Source organism: Dryobates pubescens, chromosome 28 (assembly GCF_014839835.1).
Source record: "Dryobates pubescens isolate bDryPub1 chromosome 28, bDryPub1.pri, whole genome shotgun sequence".
NCBI lineage: Eukaryota > Metazoa > Chordata > Aves > Piciformes > Picidae > Dryobates > Dryobates pubescens.
Window position 1 is genome coordinate 3,506,077 of NC_071639.1, and position 14,377 is coordinate 3,520,453.

Below are 14,377 nucleotides of genomic sequence, written 5' to 3' on the forward strand. Positions count from 1 at the left end.
ACAATAAGAGAGCAAAATGCTTGCAAGGTTCCATCCTTTGCTCTGTTCAAGTACATTAAGAGTGTAAAATGGTAGCAAGGTTCCATCCTTTGCTGTGTTCAAGTACAATGAGAGTGTAAATTACTGGGGAGATTCCATCCTTTGCTGTGTTCAAGTACTATAAGAGAGCAAAATGCTAGCAAGGTTCCATCCTTTGATACAATAAGAGTGCAAAATGCTAGCAAGATTCCATCCTTTGCTGTGTTCAAGTACAGTAAGAGAGCAAAATGCTTGCAAGGTTCCATCCTTTGCTCTGTTCAAGTACATTAAGAGTGTAAAATGGTAGCAAGGTTCCATCCTTTGCTGTGTTCAAGTACAATAAGAGTGTAAATTACTGGGGAGATTCCATCCTTTGCTGTGTTCAAGTACTATAAGAGAGCAAAATGCTAGCAAGGTTCCATCCTTTGATACAATAAGAGTGCAAAATGCTAGCAAGATTCCATCCTTTGATACAATAAGAGTGCAAAATGCTAGCAAGGTTCCATCCTTTGCTCTGTTCAAGTACATTAAGAGTGTAAAATGGTAGCAAGGCTCCATCCTTTGCTCTGTTCAAGTACTATAAGAGAGCAAAATGCTAGCAAGGTTCCATCCTTTGATACAGTAAGAGTGCAAAATGCTAGCAAGGTTCCATCCTTTGCTCTGTTCAAGTACATTAAGAGTGTAAAATGGTAGCAAGGCTCCATCCTTTGCTCTGTTCAAGTACTATAAGAGAGCAAAATGCTAGCAAGGTTCCATCCTTTGATACAGTAAGAGTGCAAAATGCTAGCAAGGTTCCATCCTTTGCTCTGTTCAAGTACATTAAGAGTGTAAAATGGTAGCAAGGCTCCATCCTTTGCTCTGTTCAAGTACTATAAGAGAGCAAAATGCTAGCAAGGTTCCATTCTTTGCTGTATTCAAGTACAAGGAGAGTGCAAAATGCTAGTGGGGTTCCCTCCTTTCTCCCAGTGTTGCATATAAATATATATATATATATATATATATATTCTATATATAGTTAAAAGAACCTGGCTTATTTTTTGGTTTGCTGTGCAATGATGGCTGGATCACAGAGAGAAGAAAAAACAAAAAAAAAGCAACAAAAAGACCTTTATAAAGAAAACTTAAAACCAGAAGCCAAAGACTCAAGTGTAAATATGTCTATATGGAGAAAGCACAGTGTATTTATTGTTTACTTGCATTACTTTTTTTTGGGGGGGTGGGGAGAGGTTGTTGATGGCTGGAAGACAAAAGAAGGAACCACACAAAAGGAAGCAAAGAAGAATGATCTCTTTTTTTGGGCTGAAATCAAGTGTAAGCAATTTTTTTGTAGTTGAGTTTTTGTATGTTTCAGTGTGAGCAGGAGACTTCCCTTTCATGCCCAGGCCGAGAAGCATTGGTAGAGTGGGTCTGGGGGTTGCTGTTTGCTGTGTACATGCTTGTGATTGCAGCCCGGTGTAAGCAGCTCTGCCCCATGGAAGGGTCTTGGACTGCAGGCCCTCCCCCCTCAACAAATCACAGCATTTCCCTGAGTTTTTCCCCAGTTGCATCAGTTCTGTACCGATCAAAACCCACAAAGAAGCTCTGTAAGGAAGGGCACACGCCACAAGGCGAGGCACACATCGAAATGGCCTTGGCTGTGGCTGGCACAGTCCTGTCAGCGTCGTTCACGTCGGAAGGGAACCGATGGCTTGAGCGGAGCGCCGAAGCCCAGGTCAGCAGGAGAGCTGCCAGACAGAGGGCACACAATGAAACCACCAGCAGCAGCAGCAGCAGGAGGGTTTGCTCAGCACACTGTAAAATGAAGCAATGTTTCTTTTGGTGTTTACAGCCATGTAAGCTTGGCTTCCAAGGAAGCAAGCCTTGAATAAACCGGTGCCAGATGCCGAGTGGAGTTTGTACAAGGTGGTGGCGGCGCTTGGGCTGAGCTCCTGTCCATTCGCTCCTGAGGTTTCCTACACCTTGCCAGCTGTGATGGTTCCAGTCTCTTGTTGGTCTTCTTCTTGGTTTGGTTTTTGTTTCGGTTTGGTTTTGTTTCTAGAACTGACAGTAAAATGATAAGGTGCTTTTAAATAATCTGTAAAGTAAGAGTGAATTAAACTTTTATTTAAAGATTACTTTAGGTGAATTCCTATTTCGATGCCCTCTGCATTGCTCTCCTTGTTGAGGAGTCGTTCTTGGCCAGCAGACCCAGATGTTTGGATGAGGAGAGGCTGAGAGCCCTGGGGCTGGTTAGTCTGGAGAGGAGAAGACTGAGAGGGGAATCTGATCGATGCCTATCAATATCTGAGGGCTGGGGGTCAAGAAGGGACAGGGGCAGGCTCTGCTCACTGGCATCCTGTGATAGGACAAGGGGCAATGGGTGGAAGCTGCAGCACAGAAGGTTCCACCTCAACATGAGGAAGAACTTTGTGCAGGTCACAGAGCCCTGGAGCAGGCTGCCCGGAGAGGTTGTGGAGTCTCCTCTGGAGCCTTCCCAGCCCTGTCTGGATGTGTTCCTGTGTGACCTGTGCTGGGTTCTATGCTCCTGCTCTGGCAGGGGGCTTGGACTTGATGATCTCTTCGGGTCCCATCCAACTCCTAACATGCTGTGAGCTGTGATCCTGGGAAGACACTCAAAACAGTGCTGGTTTTCACCCCTGTCCCTGGGGGTGTTCAAGCAGCGTGGACCTGGCACTTGAGGACATGCTTTAGTGTCGACCCTTCAGTGCTGGCTTGAGGGTTGGACTGGAGGATATTTGAGGTCTCCCCCAGCCAGATGGAGTCTGTGATTCTATGATAGTGACCCAGCTCCAGCAGAAGAGACCCAGAGTTTGAGCTTTCATGCAGGTCCTGAGAGATCCAAGCCCAGGTGCTGGGTGAGATCCTAGAATGCACATTTCCTGCTTGCTGGGTAAGTGCTGCCATCAGGAAACAACAGCTCTGAAGGAGGCTTTGCCTTCCTGGGAAACAGAGGCATGAGCTTGAAAAGCTTAATGTCCTCAGCATATGCAAGCAGTGACTGGGATTTGTTTCATTCAGGAGGGCACTCAGCTAAGGGAACTATGTAGTTTGTGTGTGTGTCCTTGCCTTGCCCAAGGTGCACAACAGCCCTGAGAGGAAGAGGAAAGCAGAAGCTGCTGCAGGAGTGTGCTCTTCCAAATGGGCTAACCATTTCCCAATGGGCTGACCATTTCCAAACCCAAGGCTGTGAGAAGCAAGCTGGAGCAGCAATGGTAGGAAAGTGCTGTGTCATGGAGCCTCCAATGTGAGCTGAGATCTTAAAGGACAAGGAAGGGGGAGCCTAAGAAAAAAAAAGCTGCAGAATCATTGCACAGTGCTGGTTTTCACCTCAGTGTTTCAGGGAGTATTTGGAAGGCTCCATGTCATCTTGCCCTGAGTCATTGAGGACATTGAGACTCTTGAATGTGTCCAGAGTAGGGCAACAAGGCTGGGGAGAGGCCTCGAGAGCAAGCCCTGTGAGGAGAGGCTGAGGGAGCTGGGGTTGTTCAGCCTGGAGAAGAGGAGGCTCAGGGGAGACCTTCTTGCTCTCTACACCAGGCTGCCCAGGGAGGTGGTTGAGGCTCCATCCCTGGAGATATTCAAGGTGAGGGTCAACAGGAATCTGGGCAGCCTGATCTAGTTGGGGAGGTCCCTGCTGACTGCAGAGGGGGTTGGACTGGGTGAGCTTTGGAGGTCCCTTCCAACTCAGGCCATTCTATAAGATCTTTGTGTCCAGTTTGCCCTGTGAGCATCCCTGCTGTAAATGCCAGTCTGAATCCTGGCTCGCTGTGCCTACACAGGAGTCCATCAGGCAGGAAGTGTGATAGGTGCCAGTGGTTGCTGTGCAGATGGGAACTCTGCCTGTGCTGTTCAGCTGCTCTGGGAGTCATGTCAGTGCTGTGCCTGCAGCTGACTGAGGTGATCTGATGAGCCTTGGCAATTGCTTGTGATTGAAAACCTTGTGGGAGAGTCTTTCTTGCAAGGTCAGGAAACAGTGTGCAGAGGGAATATGGTGTGTAAGAAGCAGATCAGAAACAGCATTCTGCAGGCATGGTATCTCTTGGGGTTCTCTTGGGCAATGTTAGTATAAAATATTAGTGTAATATATTGGTATAAAATCAGGAAGAGACAGTTTGCTTTCCTTGGGGCAGCTCTTCCCCCTCTCTTATCTGACCCAGTGGCAGCAAATGCCAGTTTTGCTTTGTGAGATCAGCAGCTCTGTTCCCCTGGGCTGATGTTGCTCCAGTATCCTTCCCTTAAACCTGTGCAAGGCAGAAGAGAGTGGGTGGGCTTTGAGACCCTGCCCCAGAGACAGAACAGAGATTTCTCACAAGGTGCAGTGTGCAGTGAGGGGACAGAAGTATTCCTGACCTTGGGGGCTTGAAGAAGGAAATGTTTTCCTCCCTGAGGCAGCAAAAAGCCACCAGCACCACTACTGTGATGTGTCATCAGCACCAGTACTGTGATGTGTCATCAGCCCCAGCCCTGCAACAGTCCACAGGCTGCAAGATTCCTACTCAAAGTACTTGTTCTGGCTGCCGGCCTTGCTGGAATGTTAGCACAGACCTGGTCAAGCAGCTGCAGCCTGGGCCCACACAGGCTCTGCTTTCCTCATGAGCAGAACATGAGGGCTGGACCAACACAGTAAATATGGGCACCAAGCTGGAATGCAAAGAAGAGGCACGACAGGCATGAAGGTGAAACTGCTTTCATGTCACATAATGAAGGGAACCAAAGGAAGGTACAAGCTGCCTGTGGTTGAAGGCATCCTTCTAAGCAATAGAGCTCTAAAATGGTGATGACTCCAACATCTTCATCTCCATAGCTGCTTGTGAGTGTTGCTTTCATGGTTTTGGTTCATGCCCTGTAGAACAGTAACCAAGGAGGATGAGGTCTGAATTTTCCCTGAAAAGCCAGAGCTTGGGATCCAACACTGAAGGATCACACCAGGCACCTTAAATCCTTGGAAGGGTCTAAAGCACTGTCAAGTTTGCTAAAACAAAAGCAGGTAAACCTCAGTACCCTGTAAGGAGAGAAGGATTTGGGGTTCTTTATGAAGCCCTCTGCATCTACCTTCCCTGCTCTGGGCAGCCTGGTCTGGCCGGGGATGTCCCTGCTGTCTGTGGGGAGGTTGGACTGGGTGACCTTTGGAGGTCCCTTCCGGCCTGGACCATTCTATGATTCATATGGTTCCAAGCTGCACCAGGGGAGGGTCAGGCTGGATGTTAGGAACTATTTCTTCACTGAAAGGGGCTCTCAAACATTGGAATGGTCTGCTCAGGGCGGTGCTGGAGTCACCATCCCTGGGGGGTGTTCAAGCAGCGTGGATCTGGCACTTGGGGACATGGTTTAGTGTCAACCCTTCAGTGCTGGCTTGAGGGTTGGACTGGAGGATATTTGAGGTCTCCCCCAGCCAGATGGAGTCTGTGATTCTATGATAGTGACCCAGCTCCAGCAGAAGAGGCCCAGAGTTTGAGCTTTCATGCAGGTCCTGAGAGATCCAAGCCCAGGTGGTGGGTGAGATCCTAGAATGCACATTTCCTGCTTGCTGGGTAAGTGCTGCCCTCAGGAAACAACAGCTCTGAAGGAGGCTTTGCCTTCCTGGGAAACAGAGGCATGAGTTTGAAAAGCTTAATGTCCTCAGCATATGCAAGCAGTGACTGGGATTTGTTTCATTCAGGAGGGCACTCAGCTAAGGGAACTATGTAGTTTGTGTGTGTGTGTGTGTGTGTCCTTGCCTTGCCCAAGGTGCACAACAGCCCTGAGAGGAAGAGGAAAGCAGAAGCTGGTGCAGGAGTGTGCTCTTCCAAATGGGCTAACCATTTCCCAATGGGCTGACCATTTCCCAATGGGCTGACCATTTCCAAACCCAAGGCTGTGAGAAGCAAGCTGGAGCAGCAATGGTAGGAAAGTGCTGTGTCATGGAGCCTCCAATGTGAGCTGAGATCTTAAAGGACAAGGAAGAGGGAGCCTGGGAAAAAAAAAAGGCTGCAGAATCATTGCATGGCCAGGCCACCTGGAGTGCCAAACGACTTCATAAAGGGCCTCTCTTAGGCTTTATTCTGCTGCTGTGTCAGAAGAAACCCTGGGATCCTGAAATCAATCTAAAAGCTGCTTTTATAGTGCCCTGCTCTGTACCAAACAGAAAAGTAACTCATTTTCTGCTGTACTTTCCTGTGTCATGTAGAGGTCTGAATGGAGGTAAGTGATCCTAATCTCACAAAGAACCTTTGTGGTGGTTTATTGCTGCTGCTTTTCCTTTCTTAAACAGTCAAAGTTCTTGTAACCTCTGCAGATGCAGAAAGGCCAAGGGCAGCTGTGAACAGTCCTAAGCTGCTAGGAGCAGCTCCTGTGTGCTGAGGATGAGACACTCAGGACATGGAGAGGTTTAGTCAACAAGCAGAGTTTTAGCCCCAGCCACTTCCCTTCAACTTGTTTTTTTTTTGCAGCAACATCTTGTCTTTGGGTCTGACTTGGGTTATTTGGGTGTTGGGGTGGTTTGGGGGTGGAGGGGGAGTGGGGGGGTGGGGGTTGGTGGTTGTTGTTTAATGCTTTTTGTTGCTTTGGGGGCTTGGGGTTGGTTTGGTTTGGTTTTTTTACTAGAGATTTTGTTTGAGCAAAATTTGGGATGCTGACAACATAGAATGGTTTAGATTAGAAGAGACTTCAGAGATCATCTACTCCAGCCTCCCTGCTGTGGGCAGGGACACCTCTCAACTAGCCCAGGCTGCTCATGGCCTCATCTGACATGGCCTGAACAGCCCCAGGCAGGAGGCATCCACAAGCTCCCTGTGCAGCCCATTCCAGAGTCTCACTGCTCTCATAATGAAGAACTTCTTCCTAAGATCCTGTCTAAACCTACTCTCCTTCAAGCTAAAACCATTCCCCCTTGTCCTGTTCCTGGACACCCTTATGAAGAGTCCCTCTGGGGCCTTTCTGTAAGCCCTGTGAGGAGAGGCTGAGGGAGCTGGGGTTGCTTAGCCTGCAGAAGAGGAGGCTCAGGGGAGACCTTCTTGCTCTCTCCAACTCCCTGAAGGGAGGTTGTAGCCAGGTGGGAGTTGGCCTCTTCTCCCAGGCAAGCAGCACCAGAACAAGAGGACACAGTCTCAAGCTGTGCCAGGGGAGGTTCAGGCTGGAGGTGAGGAGAAAGTTCTTCCCAGAGAGAGTTGTTAGCCATTGGAATGTGCTGCCCAGGGAGGTGGTGGAGTCCCCGTCCCTGGAGGTGTTCAAGAGGGGATTGGATGTGGCACTTGGTGCCATGGTTTAGTCATGAGCTCTGTGGTGCCAGGTTGGACTCAATGATCTTTGAGGTCTCTTCCAACCTTGGTGATTCTGTGGTTCTGTGATTCTGTGATGCTTTTTCTTTCAGGCAGAGACTGATGGGGGGGGATGGGGGGGGCTGACAGGCAGAAAGGTTCTTTTGGCTCACGCTTCCCAGGACTGAATTCTTTCCCTGCTGTTGAGTGTGGAGCCCTAATTTATGCAGAGATTGACATGTGTGATGACAGGCACACTGGGATGCTTACCTAATAATAATGTTTATTAACAGTGTCTTGGCCAACAAAGAACAGATGTTTCTGTGCCCTGTCGAGATACAAAAGCTTGCTTTCAAAAGGCTTTTGTAGCCCCTCCTAGCTTCCATCTGGATCAAAAGAGGGAAAGAGAACAAAAACCCAAACCAAACCAGTCCTGACTTCACAAATTACAGCAAGATGAATTTGAAATCCCCTTGTGCTCAAGAGATTTCCACACACACCCCCCCCCCAGATCTCACCAAGCAAGCAGGGGAAAAAAATACTAGATATTCAAAACTGAAGTCTTCAGTCTTGTTTAAAAAGGAAAAAAAAGGGGGGAAAAAGGCACAAATCCTTTCATCTGGACACAGAACTAAAAGCTGATCTTCCTGCAAGCCTAAGAATCCCCTGGAGCCTTTTGGGAATGAGCACAAAAAATGGCATCTGGCACCAGAGAGTGGCTCCAGATTGTGCTGATCTGCATCTGTTTCCCTGCCAGGTGCACACCAGGGTGAGCTTTGCCCATTTCACGGTGCAAAACTTTGCTCTCCCTCCTCTGTAGCTAATCTGTTGTAGAACAGTAGCTGCAGAGACACGGTTCTGCCAAGTGCTGATGCTCTGATGGAAGTTACCTTCTTCTTATTGCTCTCTGGACAGTAGAGGTGCAACCAGAAATTGGAGTGCCTGTGGAATATAGCAGCAAAGCTGGGGAGGGGTCTGGAGCACAGCCCTGTGAGGAGAGGCTGAGGGAGCTGGGGTTGCTTAGCCTGCAGAAGAGGAGGCTCAGGGGAGACCTTCTTGCTCTCTACAGCTCCCTGAAAGGAGGTGGTAGCCAGGTGGGGGTTGGTCTCTTCTCCCAGGCACCCAGCAGCAGAACAAGAGGACACAGTCTCAAGCTGTGCCAGGGGAAGTTTAGGCTGGATGTTAGGAAGAAGTTCTTCATAGAAAGAGAGATTGGCCATTGGAATGTGCTGCCCAGGGAGGTGGTGGAGTCACCATTACTGGAGATGTTTAGGAAGAGACTGGATGAGGCCCTTGGTGCCATGGTTTAGTAGATTAGATGGTGCTGGGTGATAGATTGGACTTGATGATCTCTAAGGTGTTTTCCAACCTGGTTAATTCTATTCTTTTCTATACTATAGCATCTTTACAGGGCCACAAAGATGAGCCAAGGGCTGGAGCACCTCTATGAGAAGTGGTTGAGGGTACTCCTCCAAATGGAGGCCAGTGATGAGTGGAGGCCCTCAGGGATCAGCACTGGGACCAGGCTTGTTCAATGTCTTTGTTGGCAGCATGGACAGAGGCATTGAGTGCTCTCTCAGCAGGTTTGCTGCTGACACCAAGCTGTGTGGTGCAGCAAACAGCTGGAGGGAAGGATCCATCCAGAGGGACCTGGACAGGCTGCAGAGCTGAGCCCATGACAGCCTCATGAGGTTCAGCAAGACCAAGGGCAAGGTCCTGCAGCTGGGTCAGGGCAATCCCAAGCACTGATACAGGCTGGGCAGGGACTGACTTGAGAGCAGCCCTGAAGAAAAGAACTTGGGGATGCTGGGGGAGGGGAAGCTCAGCAGGAGCCAGCAGGGAGCACTTGTAGCCCAGAGAGCCAAGCAGAGCCTGGGCTGCAGCAAGAGAAGTGTGGCCAGCAGGGCAAGGGAGGGGATTCTGCCTCTCTGCTCCACTCTGGTGAAATCCTACCTGGAATACTGTGTCCAGTTCTGGAGCTTGTAATAGACAGGAAGGATCTGGAGGTGCTGGAAGGTGTCCAGAGAAGGGCCACGAGGAGGAGCAGAGGGCTGGAGCTGCTCTGCTGTGAGCACAGACTGAGGGAGTTGGGGTTGTGCAGGCTGGAGAAGAGAAGGCTCTGAGGAGATCTTCTTGTGGCCTTCCAGTATCTGAAGAGGGCTACAGAAAAGCTGGGGAGGGGCTTTTGAGTGTGTCAGGGAGTGATAGGACTGGGGGGGATGGAGCACAACTAGAAATGGGTAGATTGAGATTGGGTGTTAGGAAGAAGTTGTTCCCCATGAGGGTGGTGAGAGCCTGGCACAGGCTGCCCAGGGAGGTGGTGGCAGCCTCCTGCCTGGAGGTGTTTGCAGCCAGGCTGGAGGTGGCTGTGAGCAACCTGCTGTAGTGTGAGGTGTCCCTGGCCATGGCAGGGGGGTTGGAACTGGCTGCTCCTTGAGGTCCCTTCCAACCCTAACAGATTCACAGAATGGTTTAGGTTCCAAGCCCCCAGCCATGAGCAGGCACTCTTTCCACTAGATGAGGTTGCCCAAGGCCTCATCCAACCTGGCCTTCAACACCTTGAGCACCTCCAGTTGAAACTATCTTCAGCCCAGAAGCTGTGGTTGTCATAGGTCAGATAACTTCTGGGATGAGGATAAAAATGGAGCATAAAAGTATTCAATGTAGTGGAGGTTCTTCTCATACATCTTCAGCCAGAGGAGCTGGTTCAGCTGGTGTGACAATGAGCTGTAATTGCAGCTGTGAGAAAAGAGCTGTGTGGGTTTTAGCTGTGGCAAAAGGCTTTCTAAAATGTCTTAAAAGAAACACAAAACTAAGGGAAGAAGTGCAGGGCTTTGTTTTTATGCTTCAGTGTGCCTTCCTTTCAGGCACTTGTTTACCCCAAATGATAGCCTTGCTGAACAAAGGCCTTTTCTTTTCTGAAGAGGGTCCTTCAAGCAGTCAGTCACAGCCTGCAGCAGGCTCTGTCCTTAAATCCAAGTCAGCTGTTGGGATGTGGATTGCAGGTAGCAGGTACTGTGATGGTGCAGTCAGTGGGGAACTGCAGTAGGCAGAGGTCCAGCTCCCTGAAGGGAGGCTGCAGCCAGGTGGGGGTTGGTCTCTTCGCCCAGGCAAGCAGCACCAGAACAAGAGGACACAGTCTCAAGATGTGCCAGGAGAGGTTTAGGCTGGAGGTGAGGAGAAAGTTCTTCCCAGCAAGAGAGATTGGCCATTGGGATGTGCTGCCCAGGGAGGTGGTGGAGGCACCATCCCTGGAGATGTTTAGGAAGAGACTGGAGGAGTCCCTGCCCTGGAGGTGTTCAAGAGGGGATTGGATGTGGCACTTGGAGCCATGGATTAGTAGTCAGGAGGTGTTGGGTGCCAGGTTGGACTTGATGATCTCTGAGGTCTTTACCAACCTTATTGATTCTGTGATTCTATGACCTCAGCCCCTGCTCCCCTGTTAGCTGAGAGCCAAATGCTGCTTTGCAGGCTTCACCTGGATGCTTGGGGTTGGACCATGGTTATGGTTTGGTTTTGGTTTTCTTTTCCTAGAAGAAGAAAACTTTTAGCAAGAAAAGCAACGTTTGAGACTGGGCTGGGTGAGGCAGGGGGGGGTGAAACAGGAAGCACTCAGAGATCTAACTGCTTGATGATGGCCTTGAGGGAGCCACTGTCAAGGAGGATTGTTGCAGGCTGAGAAGAATTCTGACTCTTGAAAACACGATCCAGTTTGATCAGTGAAATAGCTTCAGAGCCCCACATCCTGCAGCACTTGGGAGAAAAGAGCCAAAATTGGGCTGGGACACACACAGTCTGCCAGTTGTTATCTGTGCTTGCAGTCCAGCATGCCAAGGTGAAAAAATTCCTTAGCAGACAGCCCTGGGAAAAGAAGAGAATAACAACTCCTTTGATGAGAGACACATTCAAGCCTGCATTTCCCACATCTTCACTTTAAGTAACACCATCTTGGTCATGCAAAGACTCATCACAGTCTCATGAGCATAGAATCACAGGATTGTTAGGGTTGGAAGGGACCTCAAGGATCAGCCAGTTCCAGCCCCCCTGCCATGGCCAGGGACACCTCACACTGCAGCAGGTTGCTCACAGCCACCTCCAGCCTGGCTGCAAACACCTCCAGGCAGGAGGCTTCCACCCCCTCCCTGGGCAACCTGTGCCAGGCTCTCACCACCCTCATGGGGAACAACTTCTTCCTCACATCCAATCTCAATCTCCCCATTTCTAGTTTTGCTCCATCCCCCCCAGTCCTATCACTCCCTGATACCCTCAAAAGTCCCTCCCCAGCTTTCTTGGAGCCCCCTTCAGATACTGCAAGGCCACAATTAGGTCTCCTGGGAACCTTCTCCTCTCCAGACTGCACAACCCCAACTCTCTCAGATGGTGGAGTCCCCATCCCTGGAGGTGTTCAAGAGGGGATTGGATGTGGCACTTGGAGCCATGGTTTAGTAGTCAGGAGGTGTTAGGTGCCAGGTTGGTCTTGATGATCTCTGAGATCTTTTCCAACCTTAGTGATTCTATGATGCCCTTTCTTCCTGACTCTCAGCCCTCAGATATTTATACACATTTATTAGATCCCCTCTCAGTCTTCTCTTCTCCAGCCTAAACAGCCCCAGGGCTCTCAGCCTCTCCTCATAGGGCAGTGCTGCAGTCCCTCCATCACCCTGGTAGCCCTCTGTTGGGCTCTTTCCAGCAGACCCCTGTCCCTCTGGAACTGGGGAGCCCAAAACCGCAAGTGAGCAAAGTGTGTTGTTTGTAAAGCGGACCTTGGCATGAGAGGTGGCTTTGCAGATTCCAGATTTCATCCTCCAGCTGTGGGGAGCCTGTTTGAATGAACTTGTTGGCATAATTCTCCAAGAGCAATTGTAAATGCATTCCTCAGAGAGAAGTGCAGGGAGCTGCAGACTTTCACTTTCCGAGCTGTATCTTTCTGTTTGTGCTGGATGCTCGCTCTCTCTCACAACATGCTCAGCACCAGAAGGTCCAGGATGCTGTAGAGCACCCCCCCACCCCCAGGCTCTCAGCACCCCGTGGCTTGGTGTCTCTCACAGTATGGTGAGGGGAAGGAGAAGGGTCCAACTGCTGCACTGTATGCTTCACCCAGGAGAACATGTGCTGGGAACACATTGAAGGAGATGCCCAAGGGTCACAAATGCTCTCGAATGTCAAATAAATGTAGATGCAGCGAACTGAAAGCGAGATGAAAGACTGGCAGAAAGACTTAAACTCCAAAGTGAGAGCCCCAGGATGTTTCTTCACAGGCTGTTGGAAACCCTGGATAATTTCAATGAGGTTTGTGGAGAAGGGCAAGGTGAAAGAGCCTTGGCTGGATCATAACATATGTTCCATCGAGCAAGGCTGCCTACAAGAAGAAGTGGATACAGAAAGCGGGGTGGGGGGGTGGGGGGCATGAAGATGAGCAGAGGGCTGGAGCTGCTCTGCTGTGAGGACAGACTGAGGGAGTTGGGGTTGTGCAGGCTGGAGAGAAGAAGGCTCCAAGGAGACCTCGTTGTGGCCTTCCAGTACCTGAAGGGGGCTACAAGGAAGATGGGGAGGGACCTGTGCCAGTCTCTCACCACCCTCATGGGGAACAACTTCTTCCTAAAATAAATACATAAATAACTATTTGAGTTCTTTTAACAGCATCTAGAAACCTACATTGCCTCTTCAAAAATAAATTAAAGCAGGTCCCACTCAAGGAATCATAAAAGGAGAGAGAAAGAGAGAGAGAGGGAGAGTGATAGTCAAAATTAATCCCAAAAAGCTCTCCCCAACATGTCTCCAGCTGTCACAGAGGCACTGAAGATGTGCCAAACATATTTCAAAACACTCTATTTTTGTAGTTTGAAGAGAGCTCAAGTAATTCTTCTTCCCAGTGTAAATCTTCAATGGATCTGTACATCAGGAAGAGTGTGGCCAGCAGGAGCAGGGAAGTCCTTGTGCCCTATGCTCAGCACTGGTTAGGCCACACCTGGAGTCCTGTGTCCAGTTCTGGGCCCCTCAGGTTAAGAAGGACTTTGAGAGACTTGTAGCCAGGTATAGTCCAACCTATCACCCAACACCTCATGACAACTAAACCATGGCTCCAAGTGCCATATCCAAGCCTTTTTTGAACACCTCCAGGGATGAGGACTCCACCACCTCCCTGGGCAGCACATTCCAATGGCCAGTTCCTCTTTCTGGGAAGAACTTTCTCCTCACCTCCAGTCTAAACCTCCCCTGGCACAGCTTGAGACTGTGTCCTCTTGTTCTGCTGCTGGATGCCTGGGAGAAGAGACCAACCCCCACCTGGCTACAACCTCTCTTCAGGGAGTTGGAGAGAGCAAGAAGGTCTCCCCTGAGCCTCCTCTTCTGCAGGCTAAGCAACCCCAGCTCCCTCAGCCTCTCCTCACAGGGCTGTGCTCCAGACCCCTCACCAACTTTGTTGCCCTTGTCTGGACACCTTCCAGCATCTCAACATCTTTCCTAAACTGAGGAGCCCAGAACTGGACACAGGACTCAAGGGGTGGCCTAACCAGTGCTGAGCACAGGGCACAATGACTTCCCTACTCCTGCTGGCCACGCTATTCTTGATGCAGGCCAGGATGCCACTGGCCTTCTTGGCCACCTGGGCACACTGCTGGCTCATGTTCAGCTGCTGTCAACCACTACCCCCAGGTCCCTCTCTGCCTGGCTGCTCCTCAGCCACTCTGACCCCAGGCTGTAGCACTGCCTGGGGTTGTTGTGATCTCTAAGATCGAGTCCAACCATCAACCCAACACCCCCCTGGCCATTAAACCACATTTGCTCTCTGCTTGCTCTTCACAATGTTTTATAAACACTTAGGAACCACTCATTTTGCTAGCTGAAGATAGGCAGTGCTAATTAACCCCTGCCAGTGGATAAGAATTTTTAGCTTGAGATTTTGAGTCCATCCCAGTGCAGAGCTTAGAAATCTCAGCTCATGTCCACTCTGTGGCTGAACAAATACCCTACATTACTGGGAGCTGCCTGCCTAGGCAGCACTTGGACCTTCCAGAGGCTTGAGTGTCCAACTCATACCCAGTGCTAAAATTAAAGAGATTTGATTTAAGGCCACACAATGCTAATCACAGAATGCTTCAGGCACCCTTGAAGGTCATCTAAGT